We start from the raw sequence: 7,390 nt of genomic DNA, 5'->3' as shown, positions 1-7,390 counted from the left end.
GTATGAGGATTGCCCTGACTTTAGCAAAAGGTTTTGATCTTCCATTGCTTTGGACCTTGTATTTCACAGCTCCACTATCAAACTTCCTTGGAGTGAGAGTTAAGACATGAGAAGAGGACCCAAGAGTGAATGGTTTGGTGCTTGTTGGGTTCTTGTCTTGAGACCCTGAACCATTGCCTTTGTTGCTGCTGATCTCCTTCTCACTTGGTGTAGGAGATAGAGATTAAAAGCAAGCTTCATCATCACTAAAGAAATCCCCTTCAAACTCAAGATCATGTCTTAGTAAGGATTCTTTCTTCTTCTCAACAGATGCAAGGGGTTGAGCTTCTTCTGTATTTCCAATACTCCCCACATACTTCATGTCATAGTGTTTCAACTCATCAGAATCATCAGATATAACTCCACAAAATCCAGCAAGAGGAGACTTAAGAGGATAAGATACTTCATCATCTACCTTAGTAAGCACCACTCTTTGAGTATAGAAATCACACTTAGATCCAGTAGTATTCGGAAAAGGAGTTCCAAGCAAGAGAGGAAGCTCTTTGGTATTTTTCATCTTCATTACCACAAAATCAGTTGTAACTATGCATTCACCAATCTTTAGTGGGTAATCTTCAAGGATTCCATATGGCTTCTTTGAGGATGAATCTTCTTTGAGGATGAATCTCCAAAGGTAATTGAGATGGGGTGATGCTTTAGAGTCTTGATCCCAAGTCTCTCCACCATGTCTAGAGACATTACACTGATGCTTGATCCAGAATCACATAAAGGATTATCCACTTTCAAGCTTCCAAGAGAGCATGAGATGAAGAACTTTCCTGGATTACCTAGCTTTGGGATAGTTTTGGGTGTCACCCTTGTTGAACCAGTGCTAGAGACTCCATCAGATGTCCTTCCTTGAACCATTCTCTGATCCTTTCCTTCAGCAATCTCAGAATCATTCTTTTTCATATCAAAGCAACCTGCCTCCGCAGCTTCTTTCTCAATGTCCTCATTGAGATCACAGAACAGGAACTCAAACTCATCTATGATGGCGTCCTCATCATAAATTGAGATCCTCAATTTCTTGGACAGCAGCATGATTCTCATCATTTGAGAGGATTGCATTACAGTATTCTGTTTGATGTGCAACTGATGTCCCTGGTAAAGATCTTTGAGCTTGAGAACTGCAGTGTCCCTTGTTGTTCTCTATACTCTTGACTTTGGAAGCCAAGGTTGAAAGCTGAGTTAGAAGATCAGAATGAGTGCAATCCACCTTGTTGTTAATCTCTGCCTTTTTCTTGTTGAAGTCCATGGCACCACTTGCTTGACCTTGGAGGATTTGCTGGAGCAGGTTCTGCAATTCTTGAACCTTATTCCCTGAGTTCTGTTGGAGACTTTGCTGTTTGGGAGGGCCAAAACCTTGTTGGTTAATGTTTTGAGGGTAAAAGTTCTGGGTGAGGTGATTCTTGTAGTAGTTAAAGCCTTTTTGGTAACCTTGTTGGCCACCTACAAAGTTCACCTCAGCTGTGATGTCTTCCCCTTGAACATTGTCGTGAAACACATCATTCACATCTCTAACAAGGTTGGCTGACTGATGAGAAGCTAAGAGAAGTTTGTCTAGCTTCTCATTGAGAGATTTGATGTCTTTCCTTGTTCTTTCCTCTTTAGTACTCATAGCCCCTCTTAAATTTCTGTCAAAGTCTGATCCATAAAGCTCATCACTCTGAGCTACTTTCTCCACAAGGGTCATGGCACCATTGACTTCCTTGGTCATGAAATTACCATTTGAAGCAGTGTACAAGAGGAGTCAGACCTTTGGTAAAGCACCTCTGTATAAGGTACTTAACAACTGAGAATCTGAGAATCCATGGTGAGGGGATTACATGGTATACCCTCTAAATGATTCCCAAGCCTGACAAAATGATTCATGGTTCGTCTGAATAAAACTTGAGATTTCATTTCTTAACCTTGCTGTTCTTGATGAAGAGAAGAACTTGGTTAGAAATGCTCTTTTGCATTGCTCCCATGTTGTGACGGATCCAACTACAAAAAAACACAGTTTTTGTGACTACAGTTTGCGACCACATCTATGGTCGCAAATATTTGCGACTAATTTGTAACTACGTTGCGACGAATACGCGACTACCGTTTCTGCAGACACAAATTAGTCGGTAATTAACGACCAAAGATATTCGTCGGTACATAGTCGCTAATTAGCGACTACTTCGTGACTAACTTTTCACTACTTAACTTTAGTCGCAAATTAGTGTCAAAGTGCGACTACATAACGACTGTTAAATTAGTCGAGAAATATAGTCGCAAAGTTGTCGCAAATGTGCGACTTTTTTGCAACATTTTTCTACTGTCACTGTTTCGTCACAAAGTAGTCGGTAAATAAAGTACGTGTGTTGAATTGGTAACTGTCCCACATCGACAAAAAAGAATGAAGGTCAAGTTCAACATGTACCATAAATAGTGATACACTCCAAATGGAAAATATACCATTGGGTTTTGAAAAATCCATCTTTTAGTTAAATTTACCTATATAAGACTTGTTCTCCATTGCCATTAAACAAAAATTATTTGTGTCTTCAAAAAGAGACAAGAAAATATTCAAAACAAAAAAAAAAAACAAAAAATTCTCATCAGAAACCGATGTGGAATCAGTCACGAGGATGGATATATAACAGAATTGATCCACACACAAATAATATATCAAGTGAGTTCTTGGCAGGGGTGAGCAATTCATGAATTTTGCTAATAGCCAGCCACTCTCACAAAGTAGTGGAGGTAGAATTTACTGTCCTTTTTTGAAATGTAAAAATAATAAATTCTTACCAGGAAATACAATTTCGAAGCATTTTCATAGTAGAGGATTTATGCCAGAATATTATGTATGGTCTGAACATGGTGAAGATTATAATGTGCTTGGGGGAGGATCAGGTAGTTATTATGCTAATGTAGATTATACTAGTGATAATCATCAACCACCAACATTTGATGGGGGGAATGGATATGTTGGGATGGTGAATGATGCAATACATGGTACTATCCCAATTAATCATCATGAGTATCATGAACATGAAAGTGGATATGATCATTTTCATGAAGATCCTACCCAAGAAACAAAAAGGTTTTACGACATGTTAGATGCTGCAAACACTTCACTTTATGATGGTTGTCGTGAAGGCCAATCAAAGTTATCTCTGGCTGATCGATTCATGAACATTAAGGCTGACCATAATATGGCTGAAAGGGCCATGGACTCATGGTCTGAATTGTTTACGGAGTATTTACGAGAGGGTAATCAAGCACCTGGTCCGTACTACGAGACAGAAACTTTGATGCGAAAGTTAGGATTGACGTATCATACATTTGATGTATGTATAGATAATTGTATGCTCTTCTGGAAAGAAGATGAGAAGTTAGAGCATTGCAAGTTCTGTGCAAAACCGAGATACAAAGCCAGTGATGGACGAACAAAAATCTCATTCAGTCGTATATGGTATTTACCTATAACTGATAGATTGAAGAGATTGTACCAATCAGAGAAGACTGCATCATCAATGAGATGACATGCTGAGCATGAATCAGAAGATGGAGTCATGTGTCATCCATCTGTTGCAGCAGAGTGGAAGAATTTCCAATATTTGCATCCTACATTTGCAGCAGAAAAACGAATTGTTTATCTTGGGTTATGTACTGATGGGTTTAATCCTTTTGGTATGTCAAAATATCACTCGTTATGGCCTGTGATCATGACTCCATACAACTTACCGCCAGATATGTGCATGAACACTGAGTATTTGTTTCTTACAATTTTGAATTCGGGACCAAATCATCCTTGAAGCAGTCTTGATGTTTTCCTCTAACCATTGATCAACGAGCTAAAGGAGTTATGGTCTAACGGAGTTCAGGCATATGATGTGACATTGGATCAAAACTTCAACTTGAAAGCTGTTCTTTTATGGACTATAAGCGATTTTCCAGCATATGGTATGTTATCGGGTTGGACGACACATGGAAGACTATCGTGTCCTATTTGTATGGATGAGACAAATGCATTTTGGCTTCCAGCCAGTAGAAAGACATGTTGGTTCGACTGGCACAGAATATTTCTTCCTATAAGTCATCCGTTACGGAAGAACAAAAAAAATTTCATAAGGGAAAGCATGCATTGAACGAGTACCCACCTCCATCTTTAACGCGCGAACAAGTTTTATATGAGCGTATAAGGTATGCAGAACCACCTAAAACATCTTACTGTGGTGGAAATGGTCATGAAAATAAAGTGGCTGGCTATGGAGAATGGCATAATTGGCACAAAGAAAGTATATTTTGGGAGCTACCGTACTGGACCGATCTGACGCTACGACACAATCTTGATGTAATGCATATCGAGAAGATTTTTTTCGATTACATTATGTACACTGTTATGAATGTTAAAGACAAGTCAAAAGACACAGTGAAGTCAAGATTAGATATTGAAAAATTTTGTTCTCAGAGGGAATTACATGTAGATGACCAAGGTCGAGCTCCATTTCCTATTTGGAGATTGTCTTCAAAAGCGAAAGATAGCTTACTACAATGGGTCAAACACGAAGTTAAATTTCCTGATGGCTATGTAGCAGATTTAGCTAGTTGTGCAGACATCAATGGTGGAAAGCTTTCAGGAATGAAAAGTCATGACGGACATGTATTTATGAAACAATTGCTTCCGTTTGTCTTCGCAGAACTTCTACCGCCTAACGTCCACCTTGCATTATCAGGTATATATACTGTTTAATTTTAATATATGTTTCTATTAATGATCATAAATATATTAACATTTTAGTATTTTGTTTTTTAGGGATTGGAGTATTTTTCCGTGACCTAAGTAGTAGATCATTGGATAACACCCGGGTCCAAGTTCTGAGAATAACATTGTTATGATATTGTGTAATTTGGAAAAAATCTTCCCACCTTCTTTCTTTGACGTGATGGAGCACTTACCAATACACCTACCTTACGAAGCCGAGCTGGGTGGTCATGTGCAATATAGGTGGATGTATCCCTTCGAAAGGTTTTTTAAATGTTGATAACACCGTATTTTGACCACTTTTATGGATCGTTTTGAAATACTCTTTCTATGTTATTGCTTTTAAGTACTTTTATCACGTTTTTCTTGTATTTGTAGTTCCAAGACTCTTTTCAGGTAATTTAGGGAAAAGCTTAACAAAATGGATAGAAAACTAGATTTCAGCTCAGAGTCAGTTCACCCCTGATTGAAGGCCTTCTCACCGTCTGATCCAGCTCAAATTTGGAGACCTTAAAGATGGAAGTATCAGCTTTCCAGCACACTTTACAGCTTGGCAATTCAACGGTTCATTCAAAAGATACGCGAAGAGTAAGATGTCCCGTAAACCAGCCGGCAAGCAATTCCACCCGCGGCCAACAGGCCATTTCCCGCGGCCAGAAACATCCCGACCGCGGCCAGAAACATCCCGACCGCGGCCAGCAGTCCATTCCCCGCGGTCACAGCCATCCCGACCGCGGCCAGCCATCTCCAAGCTCGAAGGCCCATTTCTGAAGCCCACAATGATTCCCTCATTTGGAGAAACCCTAAGTGACGTCCAGAGATGTCTTGAGCACTATAAATACATGTCTTAGGAACCCTATTTCGAAGACATGCTATTTTTCTTATTGTTTTAGAATACGTTTAAGTTTTAGGTTTTAGGGAGAGAGAGATCTGTCTCTTGAACCCTTGTTCTTTCTTTTTCAATTTCGGTTTCTATTCTACTTATTAATACTATGTTTTTGATTTCGTTCATCATGTCTGAGTAGTTTTATTGTTGGGATTAAGGGATTTTCGATGGGGATTTATATGTTCGATGAGGATTCCATGAGCTTTTGAGCCGAATTTTAGAACTTTTTCTTCTGAATTCGTTTTTACTGCATGAGAGTAGCGTCATGAACTACAATCTGATCCAGATGCTTGGTGACACGAAAGTGTTCATCCGGTATCAGATCTAGTTTGGGAGAGCAAAACAAACATAGGAGTGGAAACCTACCTATGGGCGATTTATGAATGAGGACGAGTCTTAAACATAATGCATCTCTTCTCTTCCAGGGCCAGAGTGGAAACCTACTGGTCAGGGTTGAGATAGATAGTTGTCTATGATCACGACAATGGCGTATTCATACGTCCGTGACTCCAGTTCGAAAAGTTTAAGCTAAGATCTTATCAAATTTACTCTCTAGCAATGTTTTGAATCGTTCGTACCCCTGAGAAAACTTCATTGAACCCCAACGCCTTCTTTTCCATTGATTTACACCGTTTTTATTTCAAGCTTTAGTTCAATATTGTCTTTCCTTTTTAGTAGATTTTCATTTAAGCAATTAGAATATCCGTTTTTCCCATTTTTATTCATTTTCGTTAAGTTTAGTTATTAGGTCATTTAATTCCCGTATTTTCTTTTAAGATTTCGTTTTTACATTTTAAACACACTACCAAACCCCCACAAAACCGTTTTGGTTCTAGACTTCCTTACTTTATACTTATTTCAAAGGATTTTTGTAGGAAAAGATCCTCCTTCCCTGTGGATTCGATCCCTAAGTACTACAATCGATCAACTGTGCACTTGCGGCTATTGATTTCATTTAGTGTAAAACTTGACAACCCTCGACACACCGACAACCACACATCAATTTTTTGGCGCCGTTGCCGGGGAAGGAACGCGTTTTCTTTTCCGCAAAACCCGAGAAAAGTTGGTAAATCGACTCTATAACCCCCTTTTCTGCAATTTTCCATTTTTCGGTTATTTTGTTTCCATTTCAGAAGATATGGATCCTATAAATCGAAATATACACTATGAGGAAGGTTTCTATAACACTTCTCAAGCCACCAGACGCAGAGAGAAGCAATATCTGCGCGATCTCTACGAAAAAACTCAAAGCGAAGACTACAGAACGTTCCAGAAGGAGCCCTACGCACCTCAAATGGCAAACCCTAGATATTCTATGTATCGCCTACCTCACCAGGTTCTCCAGCAAGATGAGAACGTCTAGCTCAGCAACAGATTGAGTCAGCTCGAAGGCGTGATCAGACAGTTCATAGAAGCTCAAGCAACCACTACAGCTGCTCTAAACAAAAGGATTGATGGGATATTGAAACTTTTCAATGAGAAAATCGATAACCTAGCCTCATAAGTCAATTCAATAGAAGAACGTGCAACCAAGGACGCAGCTATGATCGCTAACAGATTCAACAGCATGGAGGAAGAGCAAGCAAAGCACACCTATGAGCTTCGCAACACCAAAAACAAAGTCATGGACCTGGATTTCAAGCTTGATGACGTGGACAAAGCCCTAAACGAAGCTAAGAACGAGTCTTATGACTTTACAGTCGAAGTTTCAGAGAAGGTTGACT

At 39.4% G+C, this 7,390-nt stretch overlaps 1 non-coding gene across 1 annotated transcript; it reads left to right on the top strand.

The window, feature by feature from the left end:
* The first annotated feature begins 1,844 nt into the window (after nucleotides 1-1,844).
* Nucleotides 1,845-1,951, top strand: LOC112087701. The gene has a single exon (XR_002900245.1). It is a non-coding gene; the product is annotated as a small nucleolar RNA R71 (small nucleolar RNA).
* Nucleotides 1,952-7,390: the final 5,439 nt, after the last annotated feature.

The sequence above is a fragment of the Eutrema salsugineum genome, unplaced genomic scaffold (assembly GCF_000478725.1).
Source record: "Eutrema salsugineum unplaced genomic scaffold, Eutsalg1_0 scaffold_17, whole genome shotgun sequence".
Classification (NCBI taxonomy): Eukaryota; Viridiplantae; Streptophyta; class Magnoliopsida; order Brassicales; family Brassicaceae; genus Eutrema; species Eutrema salsugineum.
This window is presented reverse-complemented; position numbering and strand designations above follow the sequence as displayed.